A 19,942-nucleotide genomic window follows, 5' to 3' on the forward strand; every position below is an offset into this window, starting at 1 on the left:
TGTTTTAATTACCCTCTGGCCTTTGCAGCGAACTAGCTAACCTTAGGTATCTCCGTCGATCAGAAGCAAGGATGGTTCTGTGCTATGTACTGGATTGTAACCACCACTCCGATAAGCACACGTGCATTTTATTGTTTTCCGACCTCTGTAATCGAGAGGTGTCGCTGGAGCTGTGTGATAAGGTAAGCCCTGTTTGCTAGCTGCTAACAAGCTATTATGGTTAGGTCAAAGAACTGTGGGTAACTAGGTACTTATGAAAATTAGCTAGATAACCCCCGACTGGATGAGCCTCGGTGGTCCGAGGTGCAGGCTTCAAACCTGTAGCTGCTTAGCGGCAGAGTGGTTCAATTAGGGAGGCGCTGAAGATGGCGGCGAGTGCAGACGAGATTTCAGCTTGCTCCGAGTAACCTTAAATTTATCCCTCTCAAACTTACTTAAATGTAACGGAACTTGGCTTATAGTAAACGCAATAGAGAACAACGCTTAGTTGACCGTTAATTTGATCTGAAACTTGGAGAAATGGAAGAAAAAAATGTGCGAAAGAGCAAAGGGAGGAGAAGGCAGTTGTTAGCTGAGCACTCATACATTGGAGAAAAACCACCACCTGACTCCTCGGGAGGAGAAATGGAGGATGCTGGACATTCGGTTGATTCTGAAAATGCAGTCAATAGTCCCTGCACCCAAAAAGACACGAAAGAATTGTCTTTGAGCGAACTACAGGTCATCATAATCGACGCTGTCTCTGCAAAGATAAACGAAAGAGCCGATGGTCTGGAGAAAATGATACGCGAAAACACATCAAAAATAGTTGACCTCGAGACCTCTCTGAATCATGCATACAAAAGTATCGAAGAGCTTAAACTTGCAAACAGTGCTACATCAGAGAAATGCACTGCTCAGGAGAAGACCATCGCAGACATGCAAGAGCGCTTATCGGAAGCAGAGTGATACCGGAGTAGGTGGGGGCTACGGCTTTACGGTGTCCCCGGAGGACCAGGATGAGAATGTGAAGCGCTTAGTAAGAGACATCTGTAACCGTGTGGCACCGGACTTCCCCGATGGATATATGGATATGGCTGTGGATGTCGCTCATCGTATTGGGAAGAAACAAGATGCCTTCGTCAGCCGCTCGATCATCATCCAGTTTGCTTTTCGCACAGCGAGAGATGCGGTTTGGAAGAAAGCAAAGGAAAGCGCCTTTCTGAAAGAGAGAGAACTTAGATTCGGTGAGGACTTGACTGCAGCAGACAAGGCAGCAAAGGCAAAATTGTGGCCTCTTGTACAACAGGCCCGAAATCAAGGAAAGGGTGGATACTACAGGGGAATCAGAGCCTATTTCGCCAACGGAAAAGAAATACGACCGGGGTGATTTGTTCGGTCGGTAGGTTTACAAGGTAGCTCCTTCCCTTACTGTTTTACAGGTTAAGACTTCTGTTAAAACATATATGAAGCAACTTTTTATAGAGAGGGTAAAGTTGAGATAACATAGGATTTTTCTTTCTATTTTATAGATATGGACTTTGTTTTGTTTTGTACACTTTGTACAAAATAATAAAACGCAGAACTACAGGATGTTTCTTAACATAACTCTTTATTAACTAGCTACAACTACATGTTAGCCTATCTCCAACCACGATCAACTGCCCATGACCTAACCGTCTGGGTGGTCTTAACCAATCACCGCACAGTATGATACGGCGGTAAAATGCATCCAATTATAATTCAGTATGTATTCACATATGAATATTACATCCCCCTTCTTTTAAACAAAATACAAATGTTTTACATATTCTAAGCTTTTCTTTTGGATACATGCTCTGTAGTTTGAACTCAAGGTAAGTAACCATTTATATTGCATAATACACCAACTGAATCAACATAGACTCTGAAACAATGATCCAACTTTTCAAACAAGGGATTCTCAGCAACTCAGCTTTCACTGTAGAAATGACATCTTAACATTTGAAACAAATACAATACCAAAGCATGTCAAGTGAACTTTCAATAACAAGTTTACAGTCTGGAACGCTTTTAGGGCAGCGATCCGCCTACACCCTTTGACATTTCACAGGTCGAGGACAGCTCTGGGCTTGACCTCTCTTCCTGACCTTGTGCGATATGATGTTGAGCATGCTTCTGTGTCAGTCAACAGCTCTTGTGGTGTTGCAGGTAAGTGTGGTGTATGTTGTGCTGTGTGTGTGTTTAGTCCATCACGTTCTCTTTCAGGGGAACAGTTCATCTCATCAGTGTGTTGTTCTTTTGTGTTCAGTAAGTGACGACGATTGCGGCGGTACACTGCTCCTTCTGCTGTGCGGACGTGATATGAACGTTCAGTGTCAGCTGGCTGGATGACGACTGCTGGTTTCCAGAGGCCATGCTCCTGGATTCTAACTGACTCTCCGTCGATCAGTGGTGGCAGTGGTCTAGCTGACCTGTCGTAGTATCGCTTTTGTTGTTGTTGTCTCTGTGCACGTTTTTCATGCATTTCCTTGTAGCTGACAACCTCAGGTTGCAGCTGCTGGTTGGTGCTGGGAAGGGTTGAGCGAAGTCTGCGGCTCATCAACAGCTGGGCTGGTGATTTGAAGTTGTCAACTGGAGTGTTGCGGTATTCAAGGAGACTGAGGTAGGGGTCTCTCTTGTCTGCTTTTGCTTTGTCCATGAGTGATTTAGCAATCTGCACAGATTTTTCAGCAAGGCCATTACTTTGAGGGTAATGTGGGCTTGTGGTGACATGTGTGAACTCCCATGCTTTTGTGAAGGATTCAAACTCATTTGATTTGTAACAGGGCCCATTGTCAGATATTAAAGTCTCTACAATGCCATGCCTGGCGAAGGCTGCTTTCAGCTTGTGTATCACAGCTGCAGATGTGGTGCTGTGAAGCTTGTCGAGTTCGAAGTATCTGCTGTAGTAGTCCACTGTTACGATGTAGTCCTCGTTGTTCCAGGTGAACAGATCGGTTGCCACAACCTGCCAGGGTCGGTCTGGGATACAGTGAGGTAACATTGGCTCTTTGGTGTTTGAGGGGCATCTTTCAAGACAGATGGTGCATCTACCAACAATGTCCTCTATTTGTTTGCACATTCCAGGCCAAAACAAAATGTCCCGTGCTCTCTGTTTGCACTTTTCCATGCCCATGTGTCCAGCATGTTTTGTTTTGTACACTTTGTACAAAATAATAAAACGCAGAACTACAGGATGTTTCTTAACATAACTCTTTATTAACTAGCTACAACTACATGTTAGCCTATCTCCAACCACGATCAACTGCCCATGACCTAACCGTCTGGGTGGTCTTAACCAATCACCGCACAGTATGATACGGCGGTAAAATGCATCCAATTATAATTCAGTATGTATTCACATATGAATATTACAGACTTGAAGTTTATGTCAATCAATGCCAGGGGGATACGAAACCAGTTGAAGAGAAAAGCTTTTTTTTGTTTTGTAAGGACTGCAACGCAGATCTTGTATTCGTTCAAGAAACACATTCATGCAAAGAGGACTATAATTATTGGAAAAATGAGTGGGGCAATGTCATTTATTTTTGGCCCACGGGACTAATCATTCAGCTGGGGTTGTAATTTTAGCACACAATTTCAAAGGGAAATTTTTGTTTACTCAAATGGACTCCAGTGGACATTGGCTAGTAGCTGTCATCAACCACATGGACAAATTATTTGTGTTGTGTAATGTATATGGATACTGTTCTAGTCCTCCAAATAACTTACTTGTAGAGGAAATTGATGAAATTCTTAAAAGTCTTCTGAAAAACTATCCATCCAGTCAGATTATAGTTGGTGGAGATTTTAATATGGTTTATTCTAATGTGACTGATAGATTGCCCCATAGGCCTAACATTGGTGTGAACAAGTTGGTGAATTTCTGCCAAAGCATTGACATAATTGACATATGGAGAGTAAAAAACCCTGGAGAGATACAATACACATGGAGTAATAGAGATCGTTCTTTACAATCAAGAATTGATTTGTGGGTGATAACTTCTAGTCTTGAGCCCAACACTGTAGAAGTAAAAATACTGCCTGCAGTCCTGATGGATCATAAAGTCATATGGTTGACTGTAAGGATGTGCAGTAATGATGGTAAGAAATACTCTGGTGGTTATTGGAAATTAAATAACTCATTGTTATTGCATGATGATTTAAAAAATGTGATTACGAATCTAATCTCTGTTTACTGGAGTTTAGCTACATCTAATGTAGAATATGGGAAATATTGGGAACTGCTGAAATGTAAAATCCGCTCAGCCTGTATTACTTATGGAAAACGGCTTGCTTTAAGAAGGAGATGTGAGGCAGCTGAACTCTCTAAGACAATTGCCGATATCACAGAGACTGAGCATCTTGATCTTAATGAGAAAGCTAAATTTAATGATTTACAGAATCAACTAGATACATTGTATGAGGAAAAGGCTAGAGGAGCTTTCATAAGATCCAGAAAACAATGACTTGAAAAAGGCGAAAAGAACAGTAGATACTTTTTTAATTTGGAAAAGAGGAGAGGGGAACTCAACACACTTCGGAAACTTAAGATTAATGGGGTTACCACTGAGGATAGAGAGTTGTTATCAGACTTTACCACTAAGTATTATGAGAATCTTTACTCCTTAGATAACAATTTCAGTGACTCTAAGGATCTCCTTGATTCTATAGAGAATGTTAATTCGGTTAGTGACGAATTCAATCAGTCTTGTTGCCAAGATTGATCCATTATGGACATCCAGTACGGGGTTGTTCAGTTAAAAAAGAACAAATCTCCAGGTTGTGATGGATTAACCTCTGAATTTTACAAAACCTTCATCTGAAGAAATAGCACCTTTTTTACTTGAATCCTTTATGGAGGCTATAAAGAAGGGAGAACTACCTGCCTCTCTGAAGTAAGGGGTTATTACTCTATATCTAAACCACACAAGGATCTCTTAAATATTGATAATTGGCGTCCAATCACACTCCTAAATAACGACTACAAAATTATAGCCTTAATCTTTGCAAAAAGGTTAAAGTCTTGCTTAAATGATCTGATTGATGAATGTCAATCAGGGTTTATGAAAGGGCGCCATATATCTATTAATCTGAGGCTGGTGTTAGACTTGGTTGAGTATTGTGATCTATTAGATGACTTCCCTGTTATCCTATTTTTGGATTTTCAGAAAGCATTTGATACAGTAAGTCACAATTTTATCTTTGATTGTCTTAAGCATTTGAAATTTGGTTGTTTTTTTGTTGATGCTATTAGAACTCTGTATAATGGTGGCAATAGCTGTATCAAACTCTGTCATGGAACATCCTCAAGGTTTAACATTTACAAAGGAATACGACAAGGTTGTCCAATTTCACCTTTTTTATTTTTGTTAGTATCTCAAATGTTATGCTCATTAGTTCATAAAAGTCAATTTGAAGGCATTACATTCCAGGCCAGAGAGATCAAGATATCCCAACACCTCACTTTTTTTGAAAAATGTGTCTCAAGCTAGATTAGCATTGGATATCGTGAAGCAGTTCTCCAAAATCTCAGGTTTGGCATTAAATCTTTCCAAATGTGAGATGTTTGTTTTGAAAGGAGCTGTCAATCCAACAGATTGTAACATCTCTGAAAAAGATACTGTAACCTACCTCGGTGTAAAGATCACCAAAAATCTTAAGGCTGTGAATGATCTTAATTTGAACCCGGTAACTGAATCTGTCCAAAAAAAAATTATCCTCATGGTTAGGGAGGGATTTAAGTCTTCAAGGAAGGGCGCTTTTATCCAAAGCTGAGGGGCTATCTCATGCATCCTATCTTTTTTCATCTATTGACATTCCCAAATCCACTTGCTGTACCTTAGATAGGCTTTTGTACAACTTCATATGGAAAAACAAGCCACATAAGATAAAAAGAGATGTTATCACCAACAGGGTTTGTGATGGCGGTCTAAATGTCTTCGATTTCACTCTCTTTAATCAGATATCAAAGGTTAACTGGATTAAAAGGTACATAAAAAATCCTCAGTTTCTGGAATATTATACCTCATTTTGTTTTTCAGAAGTTCGGAGGGCTTAATTTTTTACTACAATGCCCATATATTGTGGGTAAACTTCCTGTGAAACTGGTGGATTTTCACAAGCAGGCTTTAATGTGCTGGGCTTTGTTGTATAAACACAACTTTTCACCTCATAAATGTTTTATATGGAACAATGGGTCGATATTACATAGAAACACCAATTTGTAAGTCGCTCTGGATAAGAGCGTCTGCTAAATGATGTAAATGTAAAGATGTTATTTAACCATAAATGGTTCTCGAAAAACATTGTTCTTGTCAGCCAATTAGTTGATAATAGTGGGAATCTATTTACACGGAGAGAATTTATGGAAATATACAACTTTGAGGTTTCAAGCAAGGAATATGACACTGTTATTAAAGCTACACCTAGTGGGATAAAAACTTTACTTCAGAATAATACATATTTTGGAATATCTCCGATTGTAAGCAATATTCAGGTGAATGGCATTGGTCTACTAGATACGAAATTCAACAATCGTTTATTAAGGGATATTTTCTACAGGAAGTCTATTCCCTCTGCGATATTTTGTTGGGCTTCATCGTTTGATGTAAACTGGTGCCGTGCTTGGCTCACTCCACACATTTATGGTGACCAATGAAGTAAAGGAGATCTCCTTTAAGATAATCCATAGATTCTATCCGTGTAATAGTTTGATTTCTAAATACATACTTGATGTTACCAGTGAATGCAGTTTTTGTGAACTAGAAACTGAATCTATTGAACACTTATTCTGTAATTGTTTATATAGTGAAGTGTTCTGGACTGATGTAAAACTATATCTTGGCCTCAAATTGCATACAACCATTGAAATTTCTAAGTTTGATATATTATTTTACTACACTGATTCCACAATTGAACGTGAGTATGTCATAAATCTCTTTATTTTATTAGGAAAATGTTTCATACGCAAATCAAAAATTATGAAGAAAAAGCCAATTTTCTTAATTTTTTTTATCTGATGTGTAAAACTATTTAGTCTTTAAAACGTATACAAAACAAAATGTCAAAAAAAATGTATTCGCTATATGTCTGTATTTGATTTGATATAATATGGAATAGTTTAATTTTTTTTCTAATTTCTTTGGAATCCCTCTGGCTGTATGTTTGTTTTGCATGTTACTGTTAATAAAAAATAATTAAAAAAATTTAAAAACCTGACTGTAGTTACGTGTACAACACGTTACCTTCCTTACAAGTAAAAAGAAGAGCAGCATAGGCTAGCATAATGACTGTTGTGACCTTTTTATTGACAAGTCTTTAGTGAGGTAGCCAGCTAGTTAACATTAGCTCCCGATTAGTGTAGTCATACTTTTTCACGTGGTGACAAGCTAGCTGGTGTTGGCCCACCAGGGAAGGGATATTTTGCAAATGTTAGCTAGTTAACGTTAACTCACCTTTTGTGTAGACAGACTTGCTAGCTAACGTTAGGCCGGCACCATGGCAAGGATAGCTGTTAGATAGCATGTCACCACACACAAATTCTGACAACACGAATTGTGAGCTAATGTTAACTAGCTAACTAGTTAAATACTGCCTGGTAGGCTAGCTAGTTAGCTACATTAGCTAAAGTTGGCTAGCCATCTCTCAAAGGACTTATGGGCTCAACGTTTTCCCCACACAACACATCTGTTGTACATGACTAATCAAATTACTTGTGAAGTCAGTTATACATGTCAGCAGGGATGGAAATGAAGCTAGCCCGAGACTAGTAATTTTCAGACTGGGCTAGTAGACAATGTGACAAACTAGCCTGACGGAGCAGTAAAAATAACCTGCATAGGCTATCATTATGACTGCTGTGACCTTCTAATTTTGACAAGCCCTTTGTGAACAAGCCATCTAGCTAACGTTAGCTCACGGTTTGTGTAGTCATACTTTCTCACGTGGTGACATGCTAACTAACGTTAGCCCACCAGGGCAGGGATTTAGCTAGTTAAATATTGCCTGGTGGGCTAGCTAGTTAGGCACCTTGATTGGCTAGTTGGTTACATTAGCTAGCTAACGTTGCATAGTATCTCACCGTGGTGTGTAGTCTGACTTTCCCGAAAGGCCTAAATGTGCCTGTTGTTAGCGATTAACTAGCTAACGTTAAATATCCCCTAGCTAGCATGTCACATCCCGTGGGGTCTGGGTAAAAGTCAGACTACACGAACGATGAGCTAACGTACCTAGCTAACTAAGCGTTAGCTAAATATCCATGCCCTGGTGGGCTAACATTAGCTAGCATGTCACCACATGGAAAAGTGACTACACAAACAGTGAACTAACATTAATTTGCTGGCTAGCTAGCTCAGGACTTGTGGGCTCAATGTTTTCCCATAGAAAAAACGAATGGTTTTATTCCACAAGTGCATCTGTACATGACTAATCAGATGACCTGTGAAGTCAGTTAAACAGTGCATTCGGAAAGTATTCAGACTTTTTCCATTTTGTTACATTACAACCTTATTCTAAAATTGATTTAAATTGTTTTTTCCCCCTCATCAATCTACACATAATACCCCATAATGGCAAAGCAAAAACAGGTTTGTTAAAATTTTTCAGACGATCCCCCTTATAACTGTCGGACCTTCTCAGTGAACTCACGGCTGAGGGTTTTAACTTTCCTCTTGAGAATTAAAATCAGAAGTCCAGTAGTATAGCTAATCGCAATACATCACCTCTTCTTGCAAATAATATCCTAGACTGTCCTAATAATCTAGTTGAGCATTCCAGATAATTCCTCCATCCCAGCCGAAATGTCCCATCCACATAGTAGGATTTTAGATGTGCAGATAGACCAAAGCCCAGTCTATTTTACCATTAATACAGTCAAGCCTTTTTATTAATATTTAACCTTTATTTAACTATGGGTTATGGTATTTTAATATACATTTTACCATTTTAGTAATCAATTTAACTAGCTAGTAACATTTTATTTTTTGTCTTTCAGATGGGTGGACTGGAAAACCAGTGACATCTTTCGGCTCTACAGCTACCATTTTCCGGTGGGAAAGAGAAATTGACCTGTAGATACATTTTCTTGTAAATATCTCATCCACCATGGCAGAAGAGGAAGATCCAGACTGTTGATTGGGAAACAAGAACAAATAATGAGACATGAGGATTGGGTGTTGAGGGACCACATGTCACATTGTCCAAGGTGGATGGACATGAACATCAAATCAATCAAATTTATTTTTATATAGCCCTTCGTACATCAGCTGATATCTCAAAGTGCTGTACAGAAACCCAGCCTAAAACCCCAAACAGCAAGCAAAGCATGTGAAAGAAGCACGGTGGCTAGGAAAAACTCCCTAGGAAAAACTCCCTAGAAAGGCCAAAAACCTAGGAAGAAACCTAGAGAGGAACCAGGCTATGAGGGGTGGCCAGTCCTCTTCTGGCTGTGCAGGGTGGATATTATAACAGAACATGGTCAAGATGTTAAAATGTTCATAAATGACCAGCATGGTCAAATAATAATAATCATAGTAGTTCTCGAGGGTGCAACAAGCACGTCCTGTGAACAGGTCAGGGTTCCATAGCCGCAGGCAGAACAGTTGAAACTGGAGCAGCAGCACGGCCAGGTGGACTGGGGACAGCAAGGAGTCATCATACAAGGTAGTCCTGAGGCATGGTCCTAGGGCTCAGGTCCTCCGAGAGAAAGAGAGAATTAGAGAGAGCATATTTAAATTCACACAGGACACCGGATAAGACAAGAGAAATACTCCAGATGTAACAGACTGACCCTAGCCCCCGACACATAAACTACTGCAGCATAAATACTGGAGGCTGAGACAGGAGGGATCAGAAGACACTGTGGCCCCATCCGATGATACCCCGGACAGGGCCAAACAGGCAGGATATAACCCCACCCACTTTGCCAAAGCACAGCCCCCACACCACTAGAGGGATGTCTCCAACCACCAACTTACCGTCCTAAGACAAGGCCGAGTATAGCCCACAACGATCTCCGCCATGGCACAACCCAAGGGGGGCGCCAACCCAGACAGGAAGACCACGTCAGTGACGCACCCCTCCCATGGACGGCATGGAAGAACACCAGTAAGCCAGTGACTCAGCCCCTGTAAAAGGGTTAGAGGCAGAGAATCCCAGTGGAAAGAGGGGAACCGGCAAGGCAGAGACAGCAAGGGCAGTTCGTTGCTCCAGCCTTTCCATTCACCTTCACACTCCTGGGCCAGACTATACTTAATCATAGGACCTACTGAAGAGATAAGTCTTCAGTAAAGACTTAAAGGTTGAGACTGAGTCTGCGTCTCTCACATTGGTAGGCAGACCATTCCATAAAAATGGAGCTCTATAGGAGAAAGCCCTACCTCCAGCCGTTTGCTTAGAAATTCTAGGGACAATTAGGAGGCCTGCGTCTTGTGACCGTAGCGTACGTGTAGGTATGTACGGCAGGACCAAATCGGAAAGATAGGTAGGAGCAAGCCCATGTAATGCTTTGTAGGTTAGCAGTAAAACCTTGAAATCAGCCCTTGCCTTAACAGGAAGCCAGTGTAGGGAGGCTAGCACTGGAGTAATATGATCAAATTTTTTGGTTCTAGTCAGGATTCTAGCAGCCGTATTTAGCACTAACTGAAGTTTATTTAGTGCTTTATCCGGGTAGCCGGAAAGTAGAGCATTGCAGTAGTCCAGCCTAGAAGTAACAAAAGCATGGATTAATTTTTCTGCGTCATTTTTGGACAGAAAGTTTCAGATTTTTGCAATGTTACGTAGATGGAAAAAAGCTGTCCTTGAAACAGTCTTGATATGTTCTTCAAAAGAGAGATCAGGGTCCAGAGTAACGCCGAGGTCCTTCACAGTTTTATTTGAGACGACTGTACAACCATCCAGATTAATTGTCAGATTCAACAGAAGATCTCTTTGTTTCTTGGGACCTAGAACAAGCATCTCTGTTTTGTCCGAGTTTAAAAGTAGAAAGTTTGCAGCCATCCACTTCTTTATGTCTGAAAAACAGGCTTCTAGCGAGGGCAATTTTGGGGCTTCACCATGTTTCATTGAATGTTTCAAATGTACAGCTGTGTGTCGTCCGCATAGCAGTGAAATTTAACATTATGTTTTCGAATGACATCCCCAAGAGGTAAAATATATAGTGAAAACAATAGTGGTCCTAAAACGGAACCTTGAGGAACACCGAAATTTACAATTGATTTGTCAGAGGACAAACCATTCACAGAGACAAACTGATATCTTTCCGACAGATAAGATCTAAACCAGGCCAGAACTTGTCCATGTAGACCAATTTGGGTTTCCAATCTCTCCAAAAGAATGTGGTGATCGATGGTATCAAAAGCGGCACTAAGATCTAGGAGCACGAGGACAGATGCAGAGCCTCGGTCTGACGTCATTAAAAGGTCATTTACCACCTTCACAAGTGCAGTCTCAGTGCTATGATGGGGTCTAAAACCAGACTGAAGCGTTTCGTATACATTGTTTGTCTTCAGGAAGGCAGTGAGTTGCTGTGCAACAGCTTTTTCTAAAATGTTTGAGAGGAATGGAAGATTCGATATAGGCCGATAGTTTTTTATAATTTCTGGGTCAAGATTCGGCTTTTTCAAGAGAGGCTTTATTACTGCCACTTTTAGTGAGCTTGGTACACATCCGGTGGATAGAGAGCCGTTTATTATGTTCAACATAGGAGGGCCAAGCACAGGAAGCAGCTCTTTCAGTAGTTTAGTTGGAATAGGGTCCAGTATGCAGCTTGAGGGTTTGGAGGCCATGATTATTTTCATCATTGTGTCAAGAGATATAGTACTAAAACACTTTAGTATCTCCCTTGATCCTAGGTCCTGGCAGAGTTGTGTAGACTCAGGACAATGGAGCTTTGGAGGAATACCCAGATTTAAAGAGGAGTCTGTAATTTGCTTTCTAATGATCATGATCTTTTCCTCAAAGAAGTTCATAAATGTATTACTGCTGAAGTGAAAGCCATCCTCCATTTGCGAAGGCTGCTTTTTAGTTAGCTTTGCGACAGTATCAAAAAGAAATTTCGGATTGTTCTTATTTTCCTCAATTAAGTTGGAAAAATAGGATGATCGAGCAGCAGTGAGGGCTCTTCGATACTGCACGGTACTGTCTTTCCAAGCTAGTCGGAAGACTTCCAGTTTGGTGTGGCGCCATTTCCGTTCCAATTTTCTGGAAGCTTGCTTCAGAGCTCGTGTATTTTCTGTATACCAGGGAGCTAGTTTCTTATGACAGATGTTTTTAGTTTTTAGGGGTGCAACTGCATCTAGGGTATTGCGCAAGGTTAAATTGAGTTCCTCGGTTAGGTGGTTAACTGATTTTTGTCCTCTGACGTCCTTGGGTAGGCAGAGGCAGTCTGGAAGGGCATCAAGGAATCTTTGGGTTGTCTGAGAATTTATAGCACGACTTTTAATGCTCCTTGGTTGGGGTCTGAGCAGATTATTTGTTGCAATTGCAAACGTAATAAAATGGTGGTCCGATAGTCCAGGATTATGAGGAAAAACATTAAGATCCACAACATTTATTCCATGGGACAAAACTAGGTCCAGAGTATGACTGTGGCAGTGAGTAGGTCCAGAGACATGTTGGACAAAACCCACTGAGTCGATGATGGCTCCGAAAGCCTTTTGGAGTGGGTCTGTGGACTTTTCCATGTGAATGTTAAAGTCACCAAAAATTTGAATATTATCTGCTATGACTACAAGATCCGATAGGAATTCAGGGAACTCAGTGAGGAACACTGCATATGGCCCAGGAGGCCTGTAAACAGTAGCTATAAAAAGTGAGTGAGTAGGCTGCATAGATTTCATGACTAGAAGCTCAAAAGACGAAAACGTCATTGTTTTTTTTTTGTAAATTGAAATTTGCTATCGTAAATGTTAGCAACACCTCCGCCTTTGCCGGATGCACGGGGGTATGGTCACTAGTGTAACCAGGGGTGAGGCCTCATTTAACACAGTAAATTCATCAGGCTTAAGCCATGTTTCAGTCAGGCCAATCACATCAAGATTATTATCAGTGATTAGTTCATTGACTATAACTGCCTTGGAAGTGAGGGATCTAACATTAATTAACCCAATTTTGAGATGTGAGGTATCACAATCTCTTTCAATAATGGCAGGAATGGAGGAGGTCTTTATACTAGTGAGATTGCTAAAGCGAACACCGCCATTTTTAATTTTGCCCAACCTAGATCGAGGCACAGACACGGTCTCAATGGGGAAAGCTGAGCTGACTACGCTGACTGTGCTAGTGGCAGACTCCACTAAGCTGGCAGGCTGGCTAACAGCCTGCTGCCTGGCCTGCACCCTATTTCATTGTGGAGCTAGAGGAGTTAGAGCCCTGTCTATGTTCGTAGATAAGATGAGAGCACCCCTCCAGCTAGGATGGAGTCCGTCACTCCTCAACAGGCCAGGCTTGGTCCTGTTTGTGGGTGAGTCCCAGAAAGAGGGCCAATTATCTACAAATTCTATCTTTTGGGAGGGAGAGAAAACAGTTTTCAACCAGCGATTGAGTTGTGAGACTGCTGTAGAGCTCATCACTCCCCCTAACTGGGAGGGGGCCAGAGACAATGAATCGATGCCGACACATCTTTCTAGCTGATTTACACGCTGAAGCGATGTTGCGCTTGGTGACCTCTGACTGTTTCATCCTAACATCGTTGGTGCCGACGTGGATAACAATATCTCTATACTCTCTACACTCGCCAGTTTTAGCTTTAGCCAGCACCGTCTTTAGATTAGCCTTAACGTCGGTAGCCCTGCCCCCTGGTAAACAGTGTATGATCGCTGGATGATTAGTTTTAAGTCTAATACTGCGGGTAATGGAGTCGCCAATGACTAGGGTTTTCAATTTGTCAGAGCTAATGGTGGGAGCCGTCGGCGTCTCAGACCCCACAACGGGAGGAGTAGAGACCAGAGAAGTCTCGGCCTCCGACTCCGACTCGCTTAATGGGGAGAACCGGTTGAAAGTTTCTGTCGGCTGAATAAGCGACACCGGTTGAGCATTCCTACAGCGTTTCCCTCCAGAAGCCATGAGAAAGTTGTCCGGCTGCGGGGACCGTGCGAGGGGGGTTTATACTAACGTTACTATCTGTACTTACTGGTGGCACAGACGCTGTTTCATCCTTTCCTACACTGAAATTGCCCTTGCCTAACGATTGCGTCTGAAGCTGGGCTTGCAGCCCAGCTATCCTTGCCGTAAGGCGATCGTTCTCCTGTATATTATAAGTACAACGACTGCAATTAGAAGGCATCATGTTAATGTTACTTAGCTTCGGCTGTTTGAAGTCCTGACGAACCATGTCCAGATAAAACCTCCGGGGTGAAAAAGTTGAATGAAAAAAGTTGAGTGAGGGGAAAAAGTAAAAATATACGGTAATGAAAAAGTAAAAAACCGTCAGGTAGCAAAGTAAGATCGGCAATAAAACGCACAGCAGCGTAAACAAGTCTGCAAGTTGTGACCGGAAATGTATGATGTAGAAAGGGAGAGGTTGTTTGATAGGGTCAGAGAGGTTGGACGGGAATGGGGAGTGGGTGGTATTTTGTGCATGGACATCCTGTGCCAGTGTGATCTGAGCGCAAGCGTCCTGGTATCCCTTTTATTTTATTTATTTAACCTTTATTTAACTAGTCAAGTCAGTTAAGAACAAATTCTTATTTGCAATGTGGGCCTACCAAAAGACAAAAGGCCTTCTGTGGGGACTGGGGCCTGGGATTAAAATGTAATAATCTGTAATTTCCACATGAGGACAAGTGCAGTTTTTCCATAAACTTTGAATGGATAACTTGGGATTTTATCACTTGACATATCAATCATATAGTGATAAGGATACTACAAATCAGAACTGTGTGAATGCATGTACCACTCCGAATAAATACTGTGCCTCTGAAGATCCACCTCTGGTCATGAAACTACAGTACAGGCTGGATGTCTAAACAAAGTCAACTCTGAATGTCAATAGATTTTAGATTCATTCTCATCAATGACAACGTTCTAGAACTGAGTTATCACTCATCTAAATCTGGTATCCCGGGTAATCTGGTTAATGATTATATAATTGATTAAGTGGCTCTTTCCTTGTAGAATGTTGACAGCATTATAGAACATATTGTATTGCTAAGATGCTCAAACTTAACTTAATAGCTACACTCACGACACAGTATAAACTTTATCCCTTATACTGACCCTGACCAAACCAGTAAATTGGCCCTCACTATAGCTGCACTTTCCCACATGGCCAGACTTATAGTGATCGTCTCCCCCTTTTAATGCTCATCCTTGAAAAATGACATAAGGTCTGAAATAGACACCAAAGTTGACATATTGTACAAACAATTATCTAGATTAATGATTTTTTGACTAACTATTTCTAACTAGATAGCTAAAGTGTAGTCAGTGGCTAGCTAAGACAGAGAAATGGGACGGAAGAAGTTCAACACTATTCAATTAATTTCAATACAGCATATGGATTCATCTTGGATTGGGCACAGGTCTCTGATCACGCTGGTGAACAGTAGCTGAAAGTGTCGGATAGAGATGATGTGCAGGAGCTTCCTGCAGGAATTTGTAGTCTTGCTGAGGTCTTCTCTGTTGCTAATTAGCATTTCAACATTTTTGGAGTACATTTTAGTAAATATATTGATAAAACTCACCTTGTCAGAGAGAATTACACGGTTATCAAAAACGTCAGGCCAAGGTAAACCAACACCAAACAAATACTTAATTTGATGTGTTTATAAAATTCATGATGTGAAAAATGAATGGTGAAAAACGACTGGAACCATTTCTGTGTTTGACCGCTAGGTTTTATGGATATAATGACGCGTCCACTGTGCCAGAGGGAAAGTGTACAGACGCACGCCACAGTTCTAGCTGGGCTACTAAAATGTTGCAGTGTGGGTTCGGTTTTTAAAGCTTGACAATGAATAACCATAAAACTAAACCTGCAGCAAAACACCACGCAAAGGAGAAACATGTAGGTCTATTACAGCAACATTTGAGCAGTAGCCTAGGCTGGCTTCTCAACTAGGCCTACAAGATATTTTATGTGCACCATACAGCGAAGCTGCATTCAACCGCACAGGTTACCCATGCAATGTAAAAAACATGTTTTAAGTTTAGGCTAAATGTTACAACAGCCTAGCTTAATTTTTGTTATTTGGAGTTATTAAATACTGATTTACTGATTAAATACTGATTGATTTGGGTCACAGCTTATTATGCACATCTGCAAGCACAGCAGCAAAGGCTGGACAAAGATAATTTCTCTTTTGTTTTAATATGTAAAAAATGCTATATACAGCATCCTATGTATATAAGTGGACATTATAAGGTACCATATTTTTTTCTAATAAAACAATGGCCAGTTTGTGTTACAGTTGTATGCATGTTTTTGTTTTAAACAAACATAAGCTATGTCTGGCCCTTGCGCTGATTGAGTTTGACACCCGTTATAGGGCATGCAATTTAAATGCATTGATCTTTGCTTACAGTAAAACTAATGTTTTTCATCAAATTGGATAATATTTAGATGAAACCAGTTCATAATATTTATGTATTTAACTAGGCAAGTCAGTTAAGAACAAATTCTTATTTGCAATGACGGCCTACCCCGGCCAAACCCTAACCCGGACGACGCTGGGCCAATTGTGCGCGGCCTATGGGACTCCCAATCACGGCCGGTTGTGATACAGACTGGAATTTTGCCATAGTCTGTAGTGACGCCTCTAGCACCGAGATGCAGTGCATTATACCGTTGCGCCACTCACTATAGAATACTAGGTTGATTCAAGTATGAAAAATGACTGCAGCTGGTAAATTGAGAAAGTTGATCATAAAGTTACTGGTCCCCTCTCCCATGTCAAACGCCTGGATTCAGGAGGCAGGTATTACGTCCGGCTTTTCAACGTCACGTAAAAGCCGGAAATGTTATAAACCAATGGTAGCATCATATAATCGTAACTAATATAACTATGGAACGCATTAAAACCGTCATCACATGTGTGCATCATACGGTTTTATTTACAACCCATAAACTAGCACAAGCCTCCCGAGTGGCGCAGTGGTCTAAGGCACTGCATTGCTGTGACACTGGAGATTCTGGGTTCGAGTCCTAACTGACGCAGCCGGCCGCCACTCGGCGGCGCACAATTGGCACAGCTTTGTCCGGGTTAGTGGAGGGCTTGGCCGGCAGGGATATCCTTGTCCCATCGCGCACTAGCGACTCCTGTGGCGGGCCGGGCGCAGTGCACGCTGATACGTTCGCCAGGTGTACGGCGTTTCCTCCTCCGGCTGGCTTCCGGGTTAAGTGGGCATCGTGTCAAGAAGAAGCAGCGCGGTTGTTTTGGAGGACGCACGGCTCTCGACCATCGCCTCTCCCGAGTCCATACGGGAGTTGCATCGATAAGACAGGACTGTAACTACCAATTGTATACCACGAAATTTTTTTTAAACTTTTTTACTTAATTTTAACTTTTTTTTTTAAAAGATAGTTACCAGCATCTTTCTGCTTGAGCTAACGCCTTTTCATTCGTGTTGTGACTTTTAGCTAGCAAGCTAATTTACTTAATTTACTTACCAGCATGCCGGAAAAAGCACACTGTGTTTTGACTGGATGCCATAGTGTTAATTTAACGGTAAACTATTTTAGAAGAATGAACACATCCGACATCAGTGGCTGTTTTTTCACTTCGGGTGGACAGGCTACACCGAAAATTAGGATTGTGTATGTGGGTGCTGTGCGCATTTCGAGCGAAGTTCCGTCATCAATTGGGGAGAACATCCGATGAGTCTTGCCAGGAAGCTAACCTTGAAGACGGATGCAGTACCATCATTGACACTTCCCGCCAGGATATGTGAAACATTGCAAAGTACGATTGACTTAATATTGGTGTCTGATAAATCTAAAATATCGCAGAGTGGAGTAATAGTATATGGAATCAGTGATAATTTTATTACATTTTGCACAAGGAGGATTTTTAAAGATATATGTAAGTGTCACAAAACCGTTAGAATCAGAGGACTCAACAAATACTGTGTTGAAATGTTTAGGGAGGAAGTGGGTAAAATTGAATGGTCACCTGTGCTAGATAGTGTAGCGGTAGACAGTGCCTGAGAAGTCTTTAAATGTAGATTCCTTGATGTGGTGAATGTGATGGCTCCCATTAGACGGGTCAGGATAAAGCAGAGATCTAGCCCTTGGTTTAATCATGAGATTCTAAAATATATCCAAGCAAGGAATAAGGCCTTTAAAAAATTAAATAACTCTCAAGAGCAGCATGATTTTGTCCTGTATAAACGTCACAGAAATGAAGCACAGAGCAGGATGGATGAAGCTAACGGGGTTTCTTTGCTGAGAAAATAATTGAGAACAAAAATGACCCTAAAAAGCTTTGGAAATCATTTAAGGAACTAGGCTGTAGTAGTACTACCAAAAACAAACTAAACAGTATTGGACTGAACATCAGGGGGGAGATGGTATATGAAAAAGCAGAGGATGCCAATGAATTCAACTCTTTTTTCTTTACTTCTGTTGCCAGCAAGCTGGTTAGCAAGCTGCTCACCAGTTCTGGTTTGTATGGAAGCAACCAAGTCAAGAAGTATTATGTAGAGTTAGGGGTTCAGCCAAACTCTTTTTTTGTTGTTGCAAAGGTAGCAACAGCCAAAATAGTTAGTATGCTGGCAGAGCTAGAGCTTAAATGCAAGGTTTCTTATAGATTCTGCTGAGCAAATTGGCCCTCGTATTACGCATATCGTTAATCTCTCTCTTGAACAAGGCACATTTCCCAAGGACATGAAACAAGCTAAAGTTATACCTCTGTGTAAGTCTGACCCTGGGAATTATAGGCCTGTATCTATCCTCTGAGTAACATCAAAGATCCTGGAGAGAATTGTACATGAGGAAATTAATGAACATGTTAACAAACAGGGTATAATGTATGATTTTCAGTCAGGAATTAGAAAAACATACTTCACTGATTCATGTCTACTTTACTTGACTGACTTCATCAGGAAAGAGATTGATGAGGGAAATCTCTGTGGAATGGTACTGCTTGACCTACAGAAGGCCTTTGATACAGTTAACCACTGTCTCCTAATCTCCAAACTGGAGGCACTGGGGTTAAGCAGTATCCCTCTAGGCTGGGTAAAGTCCTATTTATCAGGAAGGGAGCAAGTAGTAGAGGTTAATGGTTCACTGTCTCAGGCAAAACCAATGAGTTGTGGTGTTCCACAGGGGAGCGTGCTTGGGCCTCTGCTGTTTTTATTGTATACTAATGATATGAAAGATGCTTGTTCTTGCCGTCTTTTTCTTTATGCGGATGACCCAAAACTTCTGGTGTCTCACAAAAGTAAAACTATGTTGGAGAGCATACATAGCACAGAGCTTACTATCATTAGCAAATGGCTTGGAGATAATAAGCTATCTCTGCACTTAGAGAAAACTGAAGCAATTATTTTTGGATCCAGACCTAAATTGTGTAGTTTGTCTGAAATCAGAGTGGAGTTAGGGGGTGAGGTGCTGACTACTAAAACCTCTGTTAACTACTTGGGATGTATCCTTGATGGAAGCTTGGGAGGTGTGAGCATTGCCAATAAGGTGCTAGGGAAGGTTAATGCCAGGACTAAGTTTTTGGCTAGAAAGTCCAAGCTGCTTGATAAGGACTCCATGAAAGTGCTAGCTACTGCCCTCATTCAATGCCATTTTGACTATGCTAGTACTTCCTTGTTTGGGGGCTTATCTAAATGTATGAAGGGGAAGCTCCAGATAGCCCAGAATAAGCTGATCAGGGTAGTATTGAAGGTGAGTCCACGTACTCACATAGGCAGGAGCTGCTTCCAGGAACTGAACTGGCTGCCTGTTGAGGCTAGGATGTCCCAGATTAGACTAGGTTTGGTTTACAGCAGTATTCAT

At 41.2% G+C, this 19,942-nt stretch overlaps 1 long non-coding RNA gene and 1 other non-coding gene across 2 annotated transcripts; both read left to right on the forward strand.

The window, feature by feature from the left end:
- The first annotated feature begins 194 nt into the window (after positions 1–194).
- LOC123728696 (uncharacterized) lies at positions 195–9,080 on the forward strand. Its single transcript, XR_006760317.1, has 2 exons — positions 195–1,394; positions 8,996–9,080. It is a non-coding gene; the product is annotated as an uncharacterized lncRNA (long non-coding RNA).
- trnastop-uca (transfer RNA opal suppressor (anticodon UCA)) lies at positions 286–359 on the forward strand. Its single transcript has one exon. It is a non-coding gene; the product is annotated as a tRNA-Sec (tRNA).
- Positions 9,081–19,942: the final 10,862 nt, after the last annotated feature.

This window comes from Salmo salar, chromosome ssa18, assembly GCF_905237065.1.
Source record: "Salmo salar chromosome ssa18, Ssal_v3.1, whole genome shotgun sequence".
In the NCBI taxonomy this organism is placed as follows: domain Eukaryota; kingdom Metazoa; phylum Chordata; class Actinopteri; order Salmoniformes; family Salmonidae; genus Salmo; species Salmo salar.